We start from the raw sequence: 11,006 nt of genomic DNA on the forward strand, positions 1-11,006 counted from the left end.
AGAACCAAAACAAAGCATTAACACACGGTGAATACATGAACTCCTCAAACTACAGTCATCATCAGGAGTGGTCCCGACTATTGTCACTCCAGGGTTATCGGATCATAACACGTAGTAGGTGACTATAACTTGCAAGATCGGATCTAGAACATGGATATAATGGTGATAATATAAACGGTTCAGATCTGAAATCATGGCACCCAGGCTCAAAGTGACAAGCATTAAGCATGGTAAAGTCATAGCAACATTAATCTTAGAACATAGTGGATACTAGGGATCAAGCCCTAACAAAACTAACTCGATTACATGATGAATCTCATCCAACTCCTCACCGACCAGCGAGCCTACGAAGGAATTACTCACTCCCGGTGGGGAGCATCATGGAATTGACGATGGAGAAGGGTTGGTGATGACGACGAACGAAAATCCCCCCTCTCTGGAGCCCCAAACGGACTCCAGATTTGGCCTCCCGATGAAGAACAGGAGGTGATGGCGGCTCCGTCTCGCGGATCGTGATAATTCTTTCTCCTTGATTTTTTTCTAGAAAAATAGGATTTTATAGCGTCGGTTTCAGGGTCTGTGGGGCCACCAAGTGGGGACAACCCACCTGGGCGCGCCAGGAGGGGGGCGCCCTGGTGGGTTGTGCCCACCCAGGTGCCCCTGTCGGTGTCAAAACCGGCGGATCTCGGGTAGGGGGTCCCGAACTGTGCGTCTAGGCAGATGGTAATAGGAGACAAGGGACACGATGTTTTACCCAGGTTCGGGCCGTCTTGATGGAGGTAAAACCCTACATCCTGCTTGATTAATATTGATGATATGGGTAGTACAAGAGTAGATCCACCATGAGATCAAGGAGGCTAAACCCTAGAAGCTAGCCTATGGTATGATTGTTGTATGATGAAGTTGTCCTACGGACTAAAACCCTCCGGTTTATATAGACACCGGAGAGGGTTAGGGTTACACAAAGTCGGTTACAATGGTAGGAGATCTTGAATATCCGCATTGCCAAGCTTGCCTTCCACGCTAAGGAAAGTCCCATCCGGACACGGGACGAAGTCTTCAATCTTGTATCTTCATAGTCCTGGAGTCCGGCTGAAGGTATAGTCCAGCTACCCGAACACCCCCTAATCCAGGACTCCCTCAGTAGCCCCTGAACCAGGCTTCAATGACGACGAGTCTGGCGCGTAGATTGTCTTCGGCATTGCAAGGCGGGTTCCTCCTCCAAATTCTTCATAAAAGTTTGTAAACACCAAGAGTAGTGTCCGGCTCTGCAAAATAAGTTTCCACGTATTGCCACAGAGAGAATAACATTAACACAAATCTAATCTGCTGACGTATTCCGCAGCGTGACATCACACTACGGCCAAGCCTTTATTCGAATCGTTTTCACTTTTCCTCCTTAGCGTGTTTTGCGAGGAGGTTTCCTTGGAACGTCTTGTTAAAGCAGAGATCGTGTCCTCCATTTACGGGATTCTCATCAATACGGACGTGGGTAACCCAATCATGCCCGTTAGCATGTCTTCTCGATTAAAGGCAAGTCCCAAACAGTTACGGGGAGGGCTCCTGGTATTCAACCTCTTATAAAGAGACCAAGGCCTTACTCCTTTTCTCCAATCTCAAAACAAGTTCGCCCATCGCCTCAAGTTCCAACACCCTAGGCTCCAGATTCCAGGTGCTTCGGACCTTCGACAATGTCCGGTTCCGACCTGCAAGGCCGATGGATGCTCTCCTCCGTCACGGAGGAGGACGTGCTAAAGTTGAGAGAGGCTAAGTTCTTGACCGCCGAAATTTTGCATATGTTGCCTGCTCAAAGGCAGGCTATTCCCAGTCCCCAGCCCGGTGAGAGCATAGTGTTCATGTCTCACTTCCTTCGGGGGTTAGGCTTCCCGATGGATCCCTTCGTGAGGGGGCTGATGTTCTATTATGGGCTGGAATTTCATGACTTAGCCCCGGAGTCCATCCTCCACATTTCCTCATTCATCGTTGTGTGCGAAGCGTTCCTCCGTGTTACTCCTCACTTCGGATTATGGCTCAAGACTTTTGGAGTGGAGCCGAAGATGATCGAGGGACGGCACGCAGAGTGCGGAGGCGCTGTCATAAGTAAGAATGCTGATGCTCCATGGCCCGAGGGCTCCTTTCAAGAGGAGCTCGGTTTGTGGCAACGAGAGTGGTTCTATATCACGGCTCCCAGGAGCACCAAATGGGTGGCGCCTCCTGCCTTTCACTCGGGCCCCCACCACGGCTAGCGTCATGGGTCAACAAAGGATTAGATTGGGGGTTATCCAAAGACGTGCCCTTGTTGCAGGGCCGCATTAAGGATCTCTTAGAAAGAGACCTCTACCTGGTCAAGGTGACGCAGGTCATGCTGATTCGCCGAACACTGCCCGGCAAACGTCGCTCCCTTTGTCTGTGGGAGTTTAATCCGGAGGGACCACGAGCTCTCCAGCATTTTATGGGCGCAACGCCCGTGGAGATGTATAAAATGTTCTTCGGATCACAAGAAATGTGTCCGGATTTGACCGAGGACGCAGGTTTAAGCTGCAATCGCCCGGATACTCAAGTAAGTAACCTTGTGCCCGGACTCGCTATCCGTAAAATTGTCATAAATTCGCCCCTAAAAGGGCTGTCCTTTTAAACAGGAGTGGATAGCGAAGGCAAAGCTGATCAGGTGTCCGGCTCCCCTTCCTGAGACCAGGCCGGATCCCGTGCTAGTCAGGATGTTGAAGATCGTGCCTTTGGAGGAAAGTGAGGGGGAGGACAAGGAAACTATGGCCTCCTCGAAGGAGGCTGCTCCGAAGGGAAGAACTGACAATTCCTCTCCTAAGGGGAAGAAGAGGGCCGCCTCTGACGACCCGGAGACCATGGCCTCAAAGCGGGGGGGAAAGTCCTCGTCAGAGGGTCCGACGCCGGGGAGATCCTCGGCCGAACTACGCCCTCAAAGGGATTAGCCCTCCAGCGAGCCGTAAGTAGAGAAAGATTTTCCTTTAGAGGGATGAGAGAAATCCTTGCTTTTCATCTGAGAAGATTAACCGAAATTTTACTTTGTAGCTCGGACCTCAGCCCTTCTCAACAGAGCTCGTCTTCGGGGGATCTTCTTCCAGAGATGATGGAGAGTGGAATGCCTCCCCCTGCCGTACTGCCTGGCGAGGCGGGCGACCCTGAGGTGTCGTTGCGGAGGGTTTCTCCGAATCCGGCAGGGGTGGAAGATAGCCGTATGTCCCCCCAAGGTTCTCCGCGTCCGGCCTTCGATGGAGGTCATAGGACGAGTCCGGCACCGTCCGATGCGCGGTCGGAGGAGCTGATGATTCTGCTGGGGCGAGCTTCTATCTCAAAGGAGCACCGTGCATTGATGGGTACGGTGATTGGAAGGATTTCGTCCGCGGAAAGCGGATTGCATGAGGCCGTCAGAAGTTTGCTGACGGGTTTTGAGGTACGTTTGATAATGTACTTCTTTGTCAGTTGTGCATAAACAAGATGCGCCCTGTGTAGATAGTAGCCCCTGAGACTCTGTGCTTGTCAAAATTGACGGCGCGCAGAGGATCATAATCCCAGGTCTAAAATGTCGCCTTTGTATACAAGTGGCGAAGTGTCCGGAATCGAGCCGAACTGATGATTTTGCCGAACTAAAGCGGCGACTTGATGTGGCAGATGCCGACATCGTGCTCGTCAACGAGCGGCTTGATGAGGCTCAAGGTATGCAATTCCTCGGGCGGCATCTGGTAAGAGGAGCTTTATGCCAGTATCTTACAATGTGTGTGCTTGACGCAGATGGTGCGGCCGCCGTGGAGAGTCTTCGGGCGGAATTTTCCCGAGCTAAGGAACAAGCCAAGAAAAGTGATGCGGCTGCCGAGAAGGCCCTTGAAGAGCTGAGAGCCGAACAGGCTGCTCACTGCCTAAGCAAGAAGGAGATGGCCATGATGGCCGTGAAGTTAAAAACTATTGCTGACCGTTGCAAGTTTCTTGAGAAAGAAGACCGGGCGAGACAGACGGACTTAGAGAAGGCCGTTGCTGATGCCAAGGATGCTCGCTCTGTGATGAGAGCTGCGAAGGAGGAGCTGCGTCAGGCCGGACAGATTGCGGCTGGAAAGCCCTTTATGCTGCGGAGGAAGTTTTGCGATCCGGAGTTTGCTCCATTGGACCGGATGTGGAGTGTGGAGGACACCTATCTGGATTTGGCAGCGAGTGCTGCTGATGCGACCGAATAATTTCATGATCAAGAAGATCGCGAAGTGGAAAGGCTTTTCTAGTCGCAGTTCCAGAATCCAGAGCGTCCACTGGCAGTGGACGATCATCTGGCTCAATGGGCCGAACTGAATAGATTGTCCGGACTCGCCATGAAGTACGTCATGGGTCATCTGTGGCCGGGGAGATCGGAGCCGAAGAGTTATTTCAGCTTGGTGCAGCAATTCCTTGACGCGGTGCCACGTATCAATGCGATGAAGAGGTCAGCATGCATAGAGGGCGCACGGATGGCTCTTGCTCGTGTCAAGACATACTGGGCAGAGATGGAGACCACCGTTGTTGCATCCCGAGATTCGGACAAAAGCCGAGTACCCTCCGAGCACTATTTTCAGGAAGTCCTTGAAGGCGCTCGTGTAATAGAAACGCAGTGCTCGGAGGATGCTATGTTCTAATAGCATATGTAATTATAAAGCAATATTTTGATGAATTGTAGTAGCCTGTTATACTTGTGCCTTCAAGTATTTGGAACACCTCCTGTGCGGCCGTTTTAAGATATATGTACAAAATCTGAAAGATTGCAGTCATTGGCTTCAGCCCCCACGCACATAGTGCGGGGGTGCTCGCAGAAGGCGCATTTTCACACTTAATCCAACGTCTTGGTCCTACAAAGGAGGTGATAGCGCAGCGAGCTAGGCAACCGGACTATAATGCTTTAACACTTTCACTTAGCCATAGGAGCTTGACAATGGAACTATTTAGGTAGTCCCTGGTGGCGACTGCGCTCGCCCGAATTCGGGGCGCGTATGTGCCTGGCCGGGAAACGGCCCTTCGTTAATGCGGAGGAATCCTACAGATTCCGGAGAGTCATCTAGTGGTTGACCAGTCTCACGCCATATCATGACAGTCGGTTTTTGGCTTTCTCTACTGAGGTGCTCGCCTGGCCGAACCAGGGCACAATCGCAGTAGTTCTCCTGGTGCCACCTTAGCCGATAGAGCGGAACGTAAGGCGACCGAACACAGGAGCCGGGCAACCCAACATTTGACCAAAATCATGACTCGGAGCTGATGCATATAAGGCCAAACTCGCGACGCCGAACACTCCCTAAGGTATTCGGTCTTTATGAGAGCGGGCGAGGTAACACTCTGAGGTATAAGCCCCTAGTGTCCAGGTACGCGCAAGAATTCTGACGTGGCCACATGCCAAGACGCCAGCCTCCTCCTTGGTCATAGAACCAGGGGATGTGTATCAACAAGAGACGGTAAAAAAGGTTTACGCAGGGTCTTAATCTGAAAAGAATCCTTGGAACGGGTCCCTACTGCATGTCTGCGCCTGTGTCTCTGTTGTGCCGTATCCTGGACGGGCGCAGCACGACGTTCATCTATAAAAAGAGAGCAACTAAGTTGAAAAAGGGGTGTGCCGAACAAAAGTTATATGAAATAAACAAAGTGTAAAGTAAAATATGAAAAATTGAGCTTTATTGTCTCTTATTTTATATGTGTGAAGCCCCTAGTGCAGGGGTATATGGCCACTAAGCCTTTATCAACGATACTTTTGTGCCAGACTCGTCTATCCGTGTCCGTGGTCTTAATGACCTATTCCGATGTTCTGGCTGGTGAAGCCATTGTATTGTGGGGCTGTTAAAGCGGCCGCACAATCCTCCGTTTGGGGGAGGTGTTCTCACTGCTTCCCCTTTAAGGAGATGATGCCGCGTGGACCAGGCATCTTAAGCGTAAGAGATGCATAATGCGGTATTGCGTTAAAGCGGGCGAAAGCTTCGCGTCCCAGTAGTGCTTGATAGCGACTTGAGAATGGGACGATGTGGAAAGTCAGCTTTTCGCGATGGAAGTTATCGGCAGAGCCGAAAATAACCTCGAGCCGGAGAAAATCCATGCAATGGGTGTCTGGACCTGGCGTTACTCCTTGGAAGGAGGTTTTGCTGTGGCGAATTCTTTTTGGGTCGATCCCCATGTGGCGGATTGAGTCCTGATATATCAAGTTGAGTCCGCTGCGACCGTCCATAAGGACATTTGAAAACCGGAGTCCGCCAATTATTGGATCGAGTACCAGGGCAGTCCAGCCTAGGTTCCTGACACTTCTAGAATAATCCAGATGATCGAAGATGATTGGTTTTGACAACCAGTGGCGGGATTCCTTTGGGATAGGCCGTGGGGCGCGTACCTTTATGGGCGCCGCATGTTTTGTTATGTGGAGTAAGTTTACTGTTTTTACTTCTTGTGGGAAATTCTTTTGTTTCCTGGTACTCTGTTTTTGGGGTTCGTCCTCGTCTTCGCTTGGTGTGTCGAGCCCCTTGTGTTCGGCGTTGAGTCTGCCGGATTGTTTGAAAACCCAACAATCTCTGTGGGTATGGTTAGTAGGCTTTCCGGGAGTGCTGTGTATTTGACATATCCTATCCAAGATTTTGTTTAGGTTGGATAGGTCGTCCCTGTTATCTTGGAGGGGCGGCTTTTTCTGATTCTGTCGTGAGCTTTTGAATCCGGCGTTGACTACCGTGCTCTTCGGACTTTTTTCCTTAGTCCGACGACGGTCCTTATTGCATCATGGTTTTCCGTTTCCATCCCTAGTTTCGGATGTACTTGGGTCACTGGCGCTGCATCTTGCCAACCAGTTGTCCTTTCCTGCGCAAAAGCGGGTCATGAGGCTTGTTAATGCAGCCATTGTTCTTGGCTTTTCTTGGCCGAGGTGTCTGGCGAGCCATTCGTCTCGGACATTATGCCTGAAAGCCGCTAAGGCTTCAGCGTCCGGACAGTCGACTATCTGATTCTTTTTAGTAAGAAATCTATTCCAGAATTGTCGAGCTGACTCTCCGGGCTGTTGAGTTATATGACTAAGATCGTCTGCATCCGGAGGGCGGACATAAGTCCCTTGAAAATTTGCTCGGAAAGCGTCCTCGAGCTCTTCCCAACTTCCGATTGTGTTTTCAGGAAGGCTTTTGAGCCAATGCCGGGCTGGCCCTTTAAGCTTGAGGGGTAAGTATTTTATGGCGTGGAGGTCATCTCCTCTAGCCATATGTATGTGGAGGATATAATCCTCGATCCAGACTCCAGGGTCTGTTGTTCCATCATATGCCTCTATGTTTACGGGTTTGAATCCCGCTGGAAATTCATAATCCAGGACCTCATCGGTGAAACATAGGGGGTGTGCGGCACCCCTGTATTTGGGTGTGCCGGATTCTGATAATGGCTTTATTGCATTGCTTACGAGAGCTTGCTTTCTTGGCCCGTAAATGGACCTAGCTGGGCCATGATGCGAATCCTTAAGTGGGTCGCATGCCAGCTTAAGTGCGGCACTGCTTGCCGCTTTATGCTGGCCATGGGGTTGTCTATCCGACCGTGTGGCTTTCTCACTTTTGGAATGCGAGGGCTCTAAGGCCTCCTCGTCGAATTCAGGCAGTAGCTTTCTCTTCGGATAGCTTTTAGTGCGGCGACTGTCGCCGTATTTGTCTGCGGTATTGATTACTTTACTCCATCTGATCCTAAGTGCATCTTCCGCAGTTTTTAGCTTCCGCTTCTGCTTTTTCAGGCTGCGTGCGGTTGCAACGAGCCGTTTGTGGAGGTTCTTCTGCTTCATGGGCTTGTCCGGCGTAGGGTCGTCCGGAATGCCATTTTCGCCGGGGGAGGGATGTTCGGTTTCTCTATCCAGGTTGTCCTGTTGGGACGGTTGCTCTAAGGCATGCTCGTCGTCTACCGGCTCATCCTGCTCTATGGCTGGGTCTTTATCGAGGCGGGGCTTGGGTCGGCATTTACGCTGACGCTTTGATTGTTTTTCGAGAGATCGATCCCTCTTTCAATCCCCGTTTTCCTTGTTGTTGCTTCCTTTAGGGGTATCCACCATGTACACATCGTGAGATGAGGTGGCTGTACAATGCCCTATAGGCGTTGGTTCTTGGTTGTCTCCTGCATCGTCGTCCATACCGTCGATGTCTTCGGAGTCGAAGTCGAGCATGTCGGTTAAGTCATCGACAGTGGCTATGAAGTGGGTGGTGGGTGGGTTTTGAATTTCTTCATCATCTGAATCCCATCCTTGCTGACCGTAGTCCGGCCAGGGCTCTCCTGATAAAGAGAGAGACTTTAGCGAATTCAGGATGTCGCCGAAGGGCGAGTGCTAAAAGATGTCTGCGGCGGTGAACTCCATTATCGGCGCCCAATCGGATTCGATCGGCAGGGGCGCGGGAGGCTCGGAGTTCGGAAAGGAATTCGGCTCCTTGGAGTCACGAGCCATGCGGAGTGCGGGGCTGGAGTTCGGCTCGATCGCCTCTGAGATCGCAGCCCCTGAGGCAGCGTCCAACCGCTGATCCTCGATTGGCGTAGTAGGCTCCGAATCAATGGTCGGAACTGATGCGTGTGCGGCCTCCAAGGCGCTGTTCGGCGGCAGAGCTATATCATGCCCATCGAGACAGTGTGGCGCGCTTGGCTGTGGCTCGAATCCGTCGAAGATCAAGTCCCCGCGGATGTCAGTCGTATAGTTTAGGCTTCCAAACCTGACCTGATGGCCAGGGGCGTAGCTTTCGATCTGCTCAAGGTTGCCAAGCGACTTGGCCCGCAGTGCGAAGCCACCGAAGACGAAGATTTGTCCGTGAAGAAAAGTCTCACCCTGGACTGCATCGTTGTTGATGATCGAAGGAGCCATCGGGCCTAAAAGCAACGACACAGAGGAACTCTCAATGAAAGCACCAATGTCGGTGTCAAAACCGGCGGATCTCGGGTAGGGGGTCCCGAACTGTGCGTCTAGGCGGATGGTAACAGGAGACAAGGGACACGATGTTTTACCCAGGTTCGGGCCCTCTTGATGGAGGTAAAATCCTACGTCCTGCTTGATTAATATTGATGATATGGGTAGTACAAGAGTAGATCTACCACGAGATCAAGGAGGCTAAACCCTAGAAGCTAGCCTATGGTATGATTGTTGTATGATGAAGTTGTCCTACGGACTAAAACCCTCCGGTTTATATAGACACCGGAGAGGGTTAGGGTTACACAAAGTCGGTTACAATGGTAGGAGATCTTGAATATCCGCATCGCCAAGCTTGCCTTCCACGCCAAGGAAAGTCCCATCCGGACACGGGATGAAGTCTTCAATCTTGTATCTTCATAGTCCTGGAGTCCGGCTGAAGGTATAGTCCAGCTACCCGAACACCCCCTAATCCAGGACTCCCTCAGCCCCCCTCCGGTGGTTCTTGGCTCCAGAAATTCTTGTTTATTGTATGAAAAATCCTCGCAAAATTCCGTTCCATTCCGAGAAATTTTATTTCTGCACAAAAACAACACCATGGTAGTTCTGCTGAAATCATCATCAGTCCGGGGTTAGTTTTCATTCAAATCATGCAAATTAGAATCCAAAACAAGCGGAAAAGTGTTAGAAAAAGTAGATACGTTGGAGACGTATCACTTGCTTCATGCACATTAGCACCCGTGTCAATCAACCAATCAGGAGAATGACATACTGAAAGAATAGTGGGAAATATACCATACCCAGCATCCTTCATGTTAGTGTCTCCAATGACAACATTAGCGGTCTTGCCGCCTTTCCCAGGATTACGCTTGTCACAGCGATTAGGGAAACTAGGAGCCCAATGATCAGGATCCCCACACACATGACAAGCACCTTTCTTCTTGCCATTCTTCTTCTTGAAGTTCATGTGTTGCACAGCCTTGTTCTTCCCATCAAACTTTGCTTTACGATCAAACTTGCCCTTGTTCTTGAACTTGTGGGTCTGGAAGTTCTGCTTCTGTACCACATTGGCACTAGATCCTCCCTCAATACCTCGAGCATGTGTGTCCTTTGCTCTCGCCTTTTCTTCCACATCAAGAGTGCCAATGAGATCCGGGACGGAAAACTCCTGCCTCTTATGCTTCAGCAAGGTAGCAAAGTTCCTCCATGAAGGAGGAAGCTTAGTGATGTGATACGTCTCCAACGTATCTATAATTTTTGATTGCTCCATGCTACTTTATCTACTGTTTTAGGCAATATTGGGCTTTATTATCCACTTTTATATTATTTTTGGGACTAACCTATTAACCGGAGGCCCAGCCCAGATTTGTTGTTTTATGCCTATTTCAGTATTTCGAGGAAAAGGAATATCAGACGGAGTCAAAATGGAACGAAATCAACTGGAGAAGTTATTTTTGGAAGGAAACCCACCTAATGGACTTGGACCCCACGTCAGAAGAGCCACGAGGCAGTCACGAGGGTGGAGGGCGCGCCCTCCCCCCTGGGTGCGCCCCCCTGCCTCGTGGAACCCCCGTAGCTCCACCGACGTACTCCTTTCACCCATATATACCGTCGTACCCTAAAACTTCCAGAATAGAAGATAGATCGGGAGTTCCGCCGCTGCAAGCCTCCAGAACCACGAAAAACCAATCGAGACCCCTTTCCGGTACCCTGCCAGAGGGGGGATCCATCTCCGGTGGCCATCTTCATCATCCCGGCGCTATCCATGACGAGGAGGGAGTAGTTCACCCTCGGGGCTGAGGATATGTACCAGTAGCTATGTGTTTGATCTCTCTCTCGTGTTCTCTCTCGTGTTCCATCTATGGCACGATCTTGATGTATCCCGAGCTTTGCTATTGTAGTTGGATCTTATGTTTCTTCTCCCCCTCTACTCTCTTGTGATGAATTGAGTTTCCCCTTTGAAGTTATCTTATCGGATTGAGTCTTTTATGAACACTTGATGTATGTCTTGCCGTGCTTATCTGTGGTGACAATGGGATATCACGTGCCACTTGATGTATGTTTTGGTGACCAACTTGCGGGTTCCGCCCATGAACCTATGCATAGGGGTTGGCACACGTTCTTGATTCTCCGG

This window comes from Triticum aestivum, chromosome 2A (genome assembly GCF_018294505.1).
Source record: "Triticum aestivum cultivar Chinese Spring chromosome 2A, IWGSC CS RefSeq v2.1, whole genome shotgun sequence".
Classification (NCBI taxonomy): Eukaryota; Viridiplantae; Streptophyta; class Magnoliopsida; order Poales; family Poaceae; genus Triticum; species Triticum aestivum.